The sequence below is a fragment of the Callospermophilus lateralis genome, chromosome 3 (genome assembly GCF_048772815.1).
Source record: "Callospermophilus lateralis isolate mCalLat2 chromosome 3, mCalLat2.hap1, whole genome shotgun sequence".
NCBI lineage: Eukaryota > Metazoa > Chordata > Mammalia > Rodentia > Sciuridae > Callospermophilus > Callospermophilus lateralis.
Window position 1 is genome coordinate 174,167,165 of NC_135307.1, and position 14,640 is coordinate 174,181,804.

At 41.6% G+C, this 14,640-nt stretch overlaps 1 protein-coding gene across 1 annotated transcript in view; it reads left to right on the plus strand.

Annotated features, from left to right (window-relative positions):
- Kif3b (kinesin family member 3B) overlaps window positions 1–14,640 on the plus strand; it is a 41,771-nt gene that overhangs the window by 9,392 nt on the left and 17,739 nt on the right. The gene's annotated exons all lie outside the window — the stretch shown is intronic.

Below are 14,640 nucleotides of genomic sequence, written 5' to 3' on the forward strand. Positions count from 1 at the left end.
CATCCAGCCTCAAACCTCCTTTTTAACCCAGGTCTTAGGGAAGCTACGGTAGTTAACTAGACTTTAGTAACATTGATGTGTGTGCTTAACTTTATTTTCACAATTAGCTTCTATGTATAAGTGGTACTATTTCATTCATGGTAATGATACTATTTCTTTTAAAAAAGAAAAGAAGGGCTGGGGTTGTGGCAAGGTGGTAGAGCGCTTGCCTCCCACGTGAGAGACCCTGGGTTCAATTCTCAGCACCACATAAAAATAAATAAACAAAATAAAGATATTGTGTCCATGTATAACTAAAAAAAAATATTAAAAAAAAAAGAAAAGAAATCCTGAAGACTAGTACAGGTCTGGCACCATGGTACACATGTGTAATCCCAACTGCTTAGGAGGCTGAGATAGGCAGATCATGAATTCCAGGCCAGCCTGGGCAATTTAATGAGTCCCTGTCTCTACAAAATAAAGTTAATAAAAGTGCTGGGGCCAGATGCAGTGGCCGATGCCTATAATCCCAGCAATTTGGGAGACTGAGGGAGGAGGATTACAAGTTCAAGGCCAGCCTCAGCAATTTAGTGAGACCCTGTCTCAAAATAAAAAACAAAAAGGGCTGGGGATGTGACTCAGTGAGTGGTTAAGCGCCCCTGGGTTCAAACCCTGGTACTGCCTCATCCCCTCTCCCTCCGAAAAACAAAAAGTGCTGGGGATGTAGTTTAGTGGTAGAGCGAGTACTTGTCTAGCATATATGAGTCTCTGGATCCAATCCCTAGAACTTGGGGTCAGGGGAGGAAAAATAAAAAGACTACTATATGGCAGAAATTTGGAAGGGACAGTCAGATGACAGACACTTAGGGACATGCTGTTGTGGAAAAAAGACCATGGACTTTGGATGCTGGCCCCTGGTTTTGGCTTCTTTGTAGCTGATTAACTTTGGGCCCAGGCAATTTACCTGTCCCAGCCTCAGGTGTTTTTTTCCCTGCCATTTGGGTCAGGGCAGAAAGTTCCTCCGGTGGGTCAGACCCTGGTGCCTTTCTTACTCAGCTCCTAGGTGCAGGTTGTTAGTGTTGTTCCCAGTCTGCACACCAGGAAGTAGCTTAGAAGGGAGTGGAGCTTGCATGGAGTCTCAGAGTTAGGAACAGGAGAGCTGGGTTTCAATGGCAATGTGTCTGATTCTCTTTTTTGCTCTTTGGGCCACCTTCCCATTGTAGATTTTGCCTTAGCTCTCCGCCCAGCCAGGGGCAGCCTCATTAAAATGAAAAGCCACAGAGCACACACCCTTTTTACTGCAGCATTATTCACAAGAGCCAAGAGGCGGAGGCAGCCCAGATGTTCAGACAGATGAATGGAACAAAGAGAATGTGGTGATACACACAATGGAATATCCAGCTTTAAAAAGAAAGAAATCCCAGCCACATATTATAATATAGAGGGACCTTGAGGATGTTATGCTGAATGAAATAAGCCAGTCACAAAAGGACAAATGGGAGGCTGAAGCAGGAGGGATGCCTGGGTTGACAGTTTGGGAGACCCTGTCTCAAAATAGGAAATAAAAAGGACTGGAGGGCTGGGGTTGTACTCAGTGGTAGCTTGCCTTTCACGCATGAGGCCCTGGGTTCCATTCTCAGCACCACATAAAAATAAATAAAATAAAGGTACTGTGTCCAACTACAACTAAAAATATATCTTAAAAAAACAAAAGGACTGGAATGTGGCTCAGTGGAACAGCACTCCCGGGTTCAATCCCCTGTCCTGAAGGAAAAAAAAAAAAGGACAAATACTGTATGATTCCACTTATACGAGGCATCCAGAGCAATAGTCAAAATTATGGAAATAGTGTTGTTACCAGAGGCCGGAGGGAGAGGGAATGGGGGGTTGTTTCATAGGGATGAAGTTTTAATTTTAAAGGTGAAAAGTTCTAGAGATCTGGTGTACAACAATGTGAATGTATGTCTGTATATCTGTGTGAGTTTCACCATGTTGCCCAGACTAGTCTTGAACTCCTGGGCTCAAATGGTTCTCTCACATCAACATCCCCAGCAGCTGGGGTTCTAGGGATGAGCCACCTGCCCAGCTACTCTCTTCTCATTTTTAAGTATACACTTGGATACTGTTTATTATATTCATACTGAGGCCAGGTACAGTGGCATGTACCCTCAGCCTCAGCTACTCAAGAGTCTGATGGGGGGAGATAGATCACTTGAGCTCAGGAGTTCAAGACTAGCCCAGGCAGCATAGTGAGACCCCCATCTCAAAACAACAACAAAAATCTTTTACTGATTGATTGTGATTCTGGAAATTGAACCCAGGGCCTTACACATGTTAGGCAACTGTTCTACCACAGAGCTACTACATCCCTATCCTTTTTTTTTTTTTTTTTTTAAATATTTATTTTTTAGTTTTTCAGCGGACACAACATCTTTGTATGTGGTGCTGAGGATCGAACCCGGGCCGCACGCATGCCAGGCGAGCGCGCTACCGCTTGAGCCACATCCCCACCCCTACATCCCTACTAAGTTTATCTTTTTTTTTTTTTTTTAAAGAAAGAGGGAGAGAGGGAGAGAGAGAGGCAGAGAGAGAGAGAGAGAGAATTTTAATATTTATTTAATTTTTTTTTTAGTTTTTTTGGTGGACACAACATCTTTGTATGTGGTGCTGAGGATCGAACCCGGGCCGCACGCATGCCAGGCGAGCGCGCTACTGCTTGAGCCACATCCCCAGCCCTTCTTTTTTTTTAATATTTATTTTTTAGTTATAGGTGGACACAGTATCTTTATTTTTGAGGATCGAACCCAACACCTCAAGCATGCTAGGCAAGTGCTCTATCTCTGAGCCACAACCCCAGCCCCTAAGTTTATCTTTTATATATATATATTTTTTTTAGTTGTAGTTGGACACAATACCTTTATTTTATTTATTTTTTTGTGGTGCTGAGGATTGAACCCAGGGCCTCGCTTGTGCTAGGCGAGTGCTCTACCGCTAAGCCACAACCCCAGACCTAAGTTTATCTTTTTAATATATATATATATATATATATATTGTGTGTGTGTGATGGGGCCTTGGTGTGTTGGCCAGGTTAGCTTCAAGCTTCTGGGCTCAAGCAGTCCACCTTCCTCAGCCTCCTGAGTGCAGGGGCTGCAGGCACATGTCACCATGCTTGGCTTGTGTGGGATTTTTAAAATTATAATTAAAAAAGAATTTTAAATGAAAAGCCATTAGTCAGAGGGTAATTCCTCCAGCGTACAGAAAAGTAGAGTAGCATAGTGAGCCATGAGCCTGTTTCCCTGCTCGGCACATCACAGCCCTCTTTCCCCTGTAACCTCCCATTTCACTCCACCCCTGATTATTTTGAAACAAATTGTAGACAGCATATAACTTTATTTGAAAGTGATTTATTTATCTCTTAAAAAGATAAGAACCTTCGGGCTGGGGTTGTAGCTCAGTGGTAGAGTGCTTGCCTTGCATGTGTGAGGTCCTGGGTTCAATCACCTCACCACATTAAAATACATAAATAAATAAAAATAAGGATATTGTGTTCATCTACAACTAACAAAAAATTTTTAAAAAGATAAGAATTTTTTTTTAAAAAAATAAAACTATTTGGCCTGCGCAGTGATACACACCTGTAATCCCAGTGGTTTTAGAGGTTGAGGCAGGAGGATGACAAGTTCAAGGCCAACCTCAGCAACTTAGTGAGACCCTAAACAACTTAGGGAGACTCTGCCTCAAAAAATAAAAAGGGCTGGGGATGTGGCTCAGTGGCTAGGCACCCCTGGGTTCAATCCCCAGTAACTAAATAAATGAACTATTTTCACATTTCAAAAAGTAACAATGAAGATTGGGGATATGGCTCAGTGATAGATGTGTGCCCAGCATGCATATGGCCTTGAGTTCAATGCCCAGTACTGCAAAAAAACAAACAAATGAAACCTAAAACAAAACAATAAGGCAAGGTGCTGTGGCAAATACCTTTAATCCCAGCAATTTGGGAGGCTAAGGCAGGAGGACTGCAAGTTCAAAATTAGCCTCAGCAGCTTAGCAAGGTCCTTAACAATTTAGTGAGAACCTGTCTCAAAATTAACAAACAAGCAAACAATAAAAATGGGCTGGGGACCAGGGATATAGCTCAGTTGGTAGAGTGCTTGCCTCGCATGCACAAGGCCCTGGGTTCAATCAAAAAAATAAAAGAAAAATGGGCTGGGGATTTAGCTCAGTGGTAAAGCACCCTGGGTTCAATTTCCAGTACAAAATAAATAAATAAATAACATCGATTAATCCCTAAAGGTAAATAATAGAAGAACGAAAGGAAGCCTAGTAGAATAGAAGAGGGAACACAGGGTCAGGTCGGGGGAAGATGAGTGGGAAAAGGGGATTTCATGATTCATGAACTGAAATAGAATTCCATGTGCATATGAGTTTATTAAGATGAACTCAACTACTATGTATTATGTATAACTATAAAGCTCTAAGTAAATCAGGAACTCAAAAAATAATTAATTCCTTAACATCATTCACTACCTAGTATTCAAATCTTGATTATATTGTATATTTTTTGTAATTTATTTGAATCAAGATCAGTCCAAAAAGGGGCCCTAAATAAGAGCCATGCATCACATTAATTACGTGCCCCCTTTTTTTGGTACTAGGGATTGAACTCAGGGGTGCTTTACCACTGAGCCACATTCTCAGCCCTTTTTAATTTTTTGAGACAGGGTCTCACTAAGTTGCTAAGTCTGGCTTTAAAGCTGGGCTCCGTGGAGCATGTCTGTAATCCCAGCAGCTCTGGAGGCAGAGGCAGGAGGATCACAAGTTCAAAGCCAGTTTTAGCAAAAATGAGGTGCTAGGGGCCAGAGTTGTGGTTCAGTGGCAGAGCACTTGCCTAGCATGCATGAGGCACTGAGTTCGATCCCTGGCACCACATAAGAATAAATAAAATAAATGTTAAAAAAAAAAAAAAAGTGAGGTGCTAAGCAACTCAGTGAGACCCTGTCTTTAAATAAAATACCAAATAGGGCTGGGGATGAGGCTCAGTGGTCAAGTGCTCCTAGGTTCAATCCCAGGTTACCCCCTCCACCCCTCAAAAAAAGTCTGGCTTTGAAATTGAGATCTTCCTGGGGGCTGTGGATATAGCTCAGTTTGTAGAGTGCTTGCCTCACATGCACAAGGCCCTGGGTTCAATCCCCAGCATCACAAAAAAAAAAAAAAAAAGAAAGAAAAGAAAGAAATTGAGATCCTCCTGCCTCAGCTGGTAACACAGGCATGCACCACCACACCTAGCTGATTTAAGTTTCTTGCGGTGTAAATTTTTAGCAGAAAAATAACTTCATTTCTTTCCCAGAAACATGGAAAACCAGAATGTTTGGCCGGAATGCTCTTCCACTCATATCTTAGTGGGTGTTCAAAGCAAGGTCTGTCTGTCTGTCAAGGTCATGCAGGGAGTGGGTACACTGTTGAAGAGCCACAAGTGGGGTGGTCTGGGGAAGAGGCAAGATGGTGCCTTCTGTCAAAAAGGCACACGCCTAGCATTTTTACCTTGAGGAATGTATCTTGACAACACACTTCACCTTTCCTAAAGCTGTATGTCAGGATAGTCCCTGCAGCAGCAAAAGACAAGAACCAATCTGAAGGTCCCTTAACAGAGGACAACCATACCATGGCATTTACCCAGCTTTTTTTTTTTTTTTTTAAGGAGAGGGGCTTCTCTGAGATCTATATAGTAAGGCGTAGAATGGTATATAGTGCACTTTATCTGAGTTTTTTTTTATTCATAAGGGAATAAGGGAGCCATGCTGATACATTAATCTTTGCATATGCATCGAGTATCTAGGGTCTAGGGTTGTGGCTCAGTGGTGGAGAGCTTTCCTAGCACGCGTGAGGCACTGGGTTCGATCCTCAGCACCATAAATAAATAAACAAACAAACAGATAAATAAATAAAATAAAGGTGTCCATCTACAACTAAAAAAATTTTTTAAAAAAGTATCTCCCCTAGGGGTAGGGGGAAAAGGTATTTATTCACTCTATACTCCTCTGTACAGCTTGAATTATTTTAATCTGTTTAATTTTTTTTTTTTGTGTGTGTGTGTGTGTGTATTGAACCCAGTCATGAACACTTAGTGTGTTCCCTCACCTTAATTATAATAAACAAAATAAAGGCTGGGGATATAGGTCAGTTGGTAGAGTGCTTGTCTCGCATGCACAAGGCCCTGGGTTCAATCCCCAGCATCACACACACACACACACACACACACACACACACACGCCTTAGAGCTATAATAAACAAAATAATACGCCATCAAAAAAGTCCAAAGAAAGCATAAAAATCACTTCAAACTCACTACCCAGAGATCAATATTACTTGCATTTTCTGGGTGGTTTTTTTTTTTAATATTTATTTTTTAGTTGTAGTTGGACACAATACCTCTATTTATTTATTTATTTTATGTGGTGCTGAGGATCGAACTCAAGGCCTCACATATGCCAGGCAAGTGTGCTACTGCTGAGCCCCAGCCCCTTTCTGGGTGTTTTTATGCAGTGTGCACTAGGCCGTGTTTAACATTTATTAGTTTTATGTGGTTCCTAGAACAGTTCTTTAAAGTAGGTGCTGTTTTGTTTTGTTGGTATGGGGCGGGGATAGATTGAACTCAGGGGTACTTACCCACTGGGCCACACCCCCAGCCCTTTTTTGTATTTTATTTAGAGACGGGATCTCACTGAGTTGCCTAGGGCCTTGCTAAGTTGCTGAGGCTGGCTTTGAATCTGTGATCCTCCTGCCTCAGCTTCCCAAGCCAATGGATTACAGACATGTGCCACTGCACCTAGCATAGGTATTGTTTTTTTTTTTTTTTTTTTTTTTTTTTTTATGTTGCTGGAGATTGAACCCAGGGCCTTGTGCATGCAAGGTAAGCACTCTACCATATATCCCCAGCCCCACTAGGTGTTGTTTTTAACCCCATTTACAGAAGAAGATACTGGTTGATACCACTTTCAAGATTTTATACCTAGTAAGCAGGAGAGCAGAAATCCAAACCTAGACCTGTTGAACACTGGACCTCATGCTGGCTGTGTGTGTGTTAGTTACAAGGGGACCAAATTCAGAGGTGCTCTATTGCTGAACTACATCTCCAGCCCCCTATTTATTTTTTATTTTGAGATAGGGTCTTGCTAAGTTGCTGAGGCTGGCCTTGAACTTGGTGATCCTCCTGCCTCAGCCTCCAAATTGCTGAGTTACAGGCGTGTGCTTCCTTTGCCATCACACCCAGCAGAGCTCATGCTTTTCATTGCAACCTTACACTTTGTCCCCCCCATCTCTCTGCATGTGTGTGTACACATACATACACACATACATATTGCATCATAGTTATTCTTTTTGGTAGCCTGCTTTATGTCTTAAATACATGTAAATACCTAGAGGTTTATTGATTGTCCTTCTTAATAACTGTATAGTGTTACGTGGTATAGATATAATCTAATCAGTCCCTTTTTTAAAAAATATTTTTTTTAGTTGTAGTTGGACACAATACCTTTATTTTATTTATTTATTTTTATGTGGTGCTGAGGATCGAACCCCACGCCTCTCATGTGCTAGGCGAGTGCTCTACTGCTGAGCCACAACCCCAGCTCTAATCAGTCCCTTTTTTTTTTTTAAGATTTTTTTTTTTGTTTTTTAGAGAGAGAGAATTTTTTAATATTTATTTTTTAGTTTTCGGCGGACACAACATCTTTGTTTGTATGTGGTGCTAAGGATCAAACCCGGGCCGCATGCATGCCAGGCGAGCGCGCTACCGCTTGAGCCACATCCCCAGCCCCTAATCAGTCCCTTTTTGATGAGTATTTTAGCAGTTAGATATAAATGGAAAAAATGTACTACCACTCTGCACCTGTATTCAGTTAAGCAATTATGTCCTTAAAATAAACTAAGAAATGAAATTACTGCTTCAAAGAGGTATTTACATTTAGAGTTTTGGTATTGACAGCACAATTTCCTCAAATAAATTGTGCCAATTCAAGATGCTATGGATCTTATATTGTCCTGTAAGGGATATTTTGAAAAATTTCAGACCATTCACACACTGTTTGGCTTACGAAAAGATCAGCCTTATGTTTTGAACAGTGCCTGTAATTGCAATATATTTTACTTGTTTGTCATTCTGACATGTATACTCTGAATGCCTTTAAGAACTGAGGCCACATGACTCTTAAGTTGGAAAGTGAAAAATTCCATTGCTGTGGCCCTCATGGAAGTTCTTTTTGTTTTGTTTTGGTGTTAGGGATTGAACCCAGGGCATTGTGCCTGTGAGGCAAGCACTCTGCCAACTGTGCCAACTGAGCTATATCCCCAGCCCTCATGGAAGTTCTTGTATGATGCTTCTCCATAAAGTTGGACAAGGAGTTTTATTCCTAGGGTCCTCTGTTTGTTTGTTTTTTTAAAGAGAGAGTGAGAGAGGAGAGAGAGAGAGAGAATTTTTTTTTTTAAAGAAGTCTCTTGATTTGTACTTTTTTTTTTTAAAGAGAGAGAGAGAGAGAGGAGAGAGAGAAATTTTAATATTTTATTTTTTAGTTTTCGGCAGACACAACATCTTTGTATGTGGTGTTGAGGATCGAACCTGGGCCGCACGCATGCCAGGCGAGCGCGCTACCGCTTGAGCCACATCCCCAACCCGGGTCCTCTGTTTATCAACTAAAATGTTTTTATTAGCTTATATTCATGGTGGTCAGTAAAAGTGGATAGATAAAATGGAAAAATGAGTTGTAATGCCTAGACATTAGTTTACTTAATTTCACAAAACTTTTTTGACTAGGGAATATATTCATATGATTCCAAATTTAAGAGGTATAAAAGGGTATACAATGAAAAGTCTTTCTCTACCCTTGACCCTCAGAAACTCATCTCTTTTAGCGAAAACCAGTCTTATTATCTGACAGCTATTGTTATCTGGCTCTTTTTTTTTTTAAAGAGAGAGTGAGAGAGGGAGAGAGAGATAGAGAGAGAGAGAGAGAGAGAGAATTTTTAATATTTATTTTTCAGTTTTTGGCGGACACAACATCTTTGTATGTATGTGGTGTTGAGGATCGAACCCCGACCGCACGCATGCCAGGCGAGCGCGCTACCGCTTGAGCCACATCCCCAGCCTGTTATCTGGCTCTTACATACCCTCAAGATATATTTTATGCTCACAGAAGCAAATTCAGAATTATTCCCTCAGCACAAATACTGTATCCTTTTAAAAGTTCTGCAGTCAGTGTTGTTATTTTTCAACTGGAGATGGAAATATTGGTGTTTTGTTTTGTTTTTTATAACCCAGGGTTGCTTTACCACTGAGCCTGAGCCACCTCTTCATCCTTTTTTATTTTTTATTTTGAGACAGGGTCTCCCTAAGATGCTTAGGATTTTTTTAAGTTGTGGAGGTTGGATTTGAACTTTTAATCCTCCTGCTTCAGCTTCCCAAGATGCTGGGGTTATAGGTGTGCACTACCACGCCCAGTGGAAATCTTGTTTTGAAGAGTGCGTAACTCCCCTTGTGATAACTGGCCGTCAGAGAAACCAGAGACCCAGAATTGAACTTGCTGACTTGGTATGGTTCAGAGATTGCAAGTAAGAAACAAGGAGTCCTGATGCTTCAATAACAAGGAGAGAGGATTGTGAAAGAGAGCAGTGTTAGGGTAATGTGGTGGATACAGAATAAAAACAGTTACTCCTCCAGAGACACCTGTACAGGGAGTTGGCTTAGGCCAGTTAATAGGGAGTCACTTCTGTCTTCTTGCTCAAGTGTTGCTGTGCTTTTCTGATGGCTTGTGTGATCTGTGACTTGAGCTGCATCTCACATACTCTTGTGTCTTTGAACGCTGGGCTGGGCAGTTGGCAGGTGGTTGCCTGGTCTGACTGAGAGGATGTTGCCTTGGCATGCATTATTAGAGGTGTGTTAGTATGCACTCTGTGTGCTGCAGATTGCTCCTTCTTGCAGGCTGCTCCTGGGGAATTGCCAGACCTTCATTTTCCCATTCAAAGATAACCACATGCTTATTAAAGAGAATTTGGAAAATATGGAAATGTTGAAAGAGAAGGGCAAATCATCTGTTCTCCCATCACTTAAAGTGGGCCATTACTGAAGTTTTGATGTGTGTCTTATTTTTTATATAATTGTGATTGCATGTAGTCATTCAGTTTTTTTAAAAAAAACTTTTAGTTGTTAATGGACCTTTATTTATATGCGTTGCTGAGAATTGAACCCAGTGCCTCACACATGTGAGGCAAGTGCTCTACCACTGAGCTACAACCCCAGCCCCTAGTCATTTGACTTTATAAACTGCTTTTTCACTTATGAGCATTTTACATGTCATTTAAATGTTATTTTAAAAGATGGGCTAGCATGGCAGGACTTTTTTTAGGGGGGGCACTGGGGATTGAACTCAGGGGCATTTGACCACTGAGCCTCCCAGCCCTATTTTGTATTTTATTTAGAGACAGGATCTCACTGAGTTGCCTAAAGCCTCACTTTTGCTGAGGCTGGCTTTGAACTCGTGATCCTCCTGCCTCAGCCTCCCGAGCCGCTGGGATTACAGGCTGTGCCACCATGCCCGGCTAGGACTTCATAATCAGATCATATATACATGATTGGTTATGTATATATGGCTCCTACAGGAGCCAGGCAGGAAGTATAAATGAGCAAAGCATGCTGGGTGTGAAGCAGGAGGGAATGGGGGTTGGTGAGGACTGGAGGACCCAGATCCACCAGAGGGGCACTGTTGGTCAGCTCCCCTGGCTGCCACTTGGAGCTCTGGTCAAGGGCTGCCAGATACTTATATATATTTTATGTGAAACTGGTTGTTCTAATAGTATAGGAAACAGCCAGAATTGATGGTAATGTTTTCTCTTATTTATTTCAAAGTCTCATTTTCCCATTTTTATTTTTTAAAAGAAATGATAAATATGGGTTCAGGATTATGGCTCAGCGGTAGAGTGCTTGCCTAGCATGCATGAGGCACTGGGTTCATTCCCTGGCACCATATAAAAATAAATAAAATAAAGGTATTGTTTCCATTTTTAAAAAGGAAATGATAAAATATTATATATAAAATTGAAATATTCTTCTAATCCTCTGGTTTCATTTTCAGTACTTCCCACTGCCCAATTTGGGCAGCCACCATCATAAAATTAGTGCATACCCCTCTCTCCATTTTTTTTTTTTTTTTTTTTTTTGGTGCTGGGGATTGAACCCAGGGCCTTGTGCATGGGAGGCAAGCACTCTACCAACTGAGCTTTCTCCCCAGCCCATCTCCAACTTTTTTATACTTATACATACGTAAACAAGTCTATGTGCACCATATTATTTTGTTCTAATAAAAAATTACCACTCTGTAGCTTGTAACCTGTTTATTTATTCCTGTATATATATATATAAAACTCTAATTCAAGGCTTAGCAAATTTTTTCTGTAAAAGGCCAGATAGAAAATATTTTAGGCCGTATTGCCTCTGTTGTGCCACCTAGTTCTGCTATTTTATCATTAATGCGGCCATAGAGACATGCAGACAAAACTTACGGCTGTGTTCTGATGGAATTTTATTGGCAAAAATAGACTGTGTGTCAGATTGGCCTGTGGACTACAGTTTGCTGATCCATGCTCTAATTTATTCCTTTTAACCACTGACTAGTGTACTATCTTATCTATCATGTGAATGTACTATATTTTACTTTTTATTCTCCCATGTGTGGATGTGTAGGTGTCCAGTTTTCTTGCTGTTGTGCCAGTGCTGAAGGAAGCACCCTTGCCTGTGTGTGCACATATGCAAAGATTTTCACCAGTATGTGCATATAGAGAAGTTGGAATTGCTGAGCCTTTGCTGCTGCTGCTGCTGCTGCTGCTGCTGCTGCTGCTGCTGCTGTTATTGCTGTTGCTTTTGGTGCTGGAATTGATTGAATTCAGGACCTTAAGTGTGTACTGTACCCACTTGGCCACACCCTCAACTCTTTTTTGTTTGTTTCTTAATTAATTTTTGGATACCGGGGGATGAACTGAGGGGCACTCTACCACTGAGTCACATCCCCAGTCCTATTATTTTATTTTATTTTATTTAGAGACTGGGTCTCACTGAGTTGCTTAGCTCCTTGCTTTTGCTGAGGCTGACTTTGAACTCGTGATCCTCCTGCCTCAGCCTCCCAAGCTGCTGGGATTATGGCTATGTACCACTGTGCCCTACCTAATTTATTTATTTTTAATTTTTGGTACCAGGGATTGAACCCAGGACACATAACCACTGAGCAACATCCCCAAACCTTTTTATTTTGAGATAAGTTCTCACTTAGTTGCTGAGGCTGGCTTTGAATTTGGGATGCTCCTGCCTCAGCCTCCCAAATCTCTGGGATTATAGACAGGCACCACCATGCCCTGCAACTCTATTGTTTTTTAAAACACCAGGCAGGCAGGGCAAGGTGTTGCACATGTGTAATCCCAGCAGTTCAGGAGGCTGAGGCAGGAAGATTGCAAGTTCAAGGCTAGCCTCACAGCTTTGTGAGAATCTGTCTCAAAATAAAAAGAGCTAGGAATATAGCTCAGTGGTAGAGTGCCCCATGGGTTCGATCCCCAGTACTAGGGGTGGGATGGGAGATTTTCAGGTGGAGGTCTGGGGTTTAGCTTGGTGCTGGAGACTTGCCTAGTTTGTGCAAAGCTCTGGATTCCATGCCAGCACCACACATCCAAAAAAAGTTTCAGATGGAATTTGACCAGTTTGTGACCTCTGTCCTAGACTCTCCATGGAAATCAGTAGTTAACTAAGAACCTAATCCACTCCTAGTTCTAGACTTTGAAGTGAGACTCCATGAAAACAAGCAAAAGCAAGGTTGTCTGAATCCAAACAAGAAAGAGCTGGTGGCCGCCATGAGAATGGGGAGCTGATCTCAGCAGACAAAAGAGATGAGGCTGCGGAAGAGCTCAGCTTTTCAAGGATAATAGCCATTCAGATAGTGGGTGTTAACATTCAGTGACAGGTTCTAGCAGAAAAGGTATTCAGGAAGCAGGTGATGAGCGCTGACCTGTGGTTCCTTTTTTCCTGGCAACACTGTGAGTTCCTTTAAAGATTTATCACTCTGTAATTAGATCCACTAGAAGAGAATAAAGAAGGTAATAAAGAAAGAGTATCAGGGCGTCCTTCCAAGAAAACCGTCTCCTTTGAGGAGGACCCAGAACAAGACTGTAAGTCCTGATGGCAGGAAATTAAATTAGTCCATCTTCCTGAAATAATACATCAATAATACACGACTCCTTCGGGTGAGTCAGAAAAGAATGAATTCTATGTTCAGAGTTGGGGAGATTTAATTAAGAGGACTCTTGCTTTAGGAATTCCTTCCTTTTTAAGGGCTTTGAAGATTAATGTAGGTCATTATCATTCCTTTGTTTTTTATCATTTTGGAGAGCTTAAAAATACATGGAGCTGTATGAAGTAGCCCAGCCTCTAGGTTAGCTTGCTGAAGGCTTTTTTGAAAAGCAGGCTTGGGGCCACATTGCTTTGGATGGGTAAATGTTGGGTGGCTTTGCTCCTCAGGGCTGTGTGGTGAGAAGAATCGGTCCCTCCCTGCCATTGAATTTCTTTCAATCTATCAAGGCTAGAGTCTTGTCCGGCTTCCCACCACCACATCTGAGGCCTCCCCAAAGGAGGTTCGTGGGACTGGGGTTCTCACTCTGCACCCAGACCAGCTTTGGCTGGCATCTGTTGAAATGAAAGGAGAGACAGACCAGACCACGGGATTGACACAGCCAGGGCTTGGGGACTGTTCCCCTAGAAATGAAAAGGAGACACTAGAAACTGGCCATTCTGGCATCTGACTCTTCCTTCCCATCTGGCAAAATTCTTTTTTTTTTCTTTTTTTTGATTTTTTTAGTTGTAGATTGACACAATGCCTTTATTTAATCTCTAATTGAGATCCTCCTTCCTCAGTCTCCTGAGGCACTAGGATGACAGACTTGCGCCACTGGGCCTGGCATTAAATAAATATTTCTAATGATATTGTGTGCATATCAAGCATGCAACATGCACATATCCCTCCCCTTCTTAATATATATTTACTTGTTTGTTCTTCTTAGTAAACTTTATTTTTAGAGCAATTTTGGGATCACAGCACAATGGAACGGAAGATACAGAGATTTGCGCATACGCCCCACCCTGTTGCCGCAAGACCTCCCTTGTTACTAGCATCTCCCAGCAGAGTGGTGCATTTGTTAGAACTGAGGAACCTATGTTGCTATGTCATTATCACCCAAAGTCCCTCATTTATAACAGGGTTTGTTTGGCAAACCTCTTCGCATACTGTGTATACGGTACCCACTCTTCCTCACCTGCTTTTTAACAACATGTCTGGGCACAGGATTGTGTGTAGATTACCCCATTCTTATTAATAACTGCACAGGATTCCACTGTATGTATGTGTATATACGTACGTTTATATATAGGCATATATATATACATATATACACATATATATATATAATATATATATATATTGAATTTGATCAGTCCTCTCCTGATGAGAATTTAAATTTTCCACTACCTATTGTTACCACAAAGATGTCATGACAGGGATGGGGCTGGGGCTCACTGGTACAGCACTTGCCTGGCGTGTGTGAGGCACTGGGTTTGATCCTCAGCACCACATA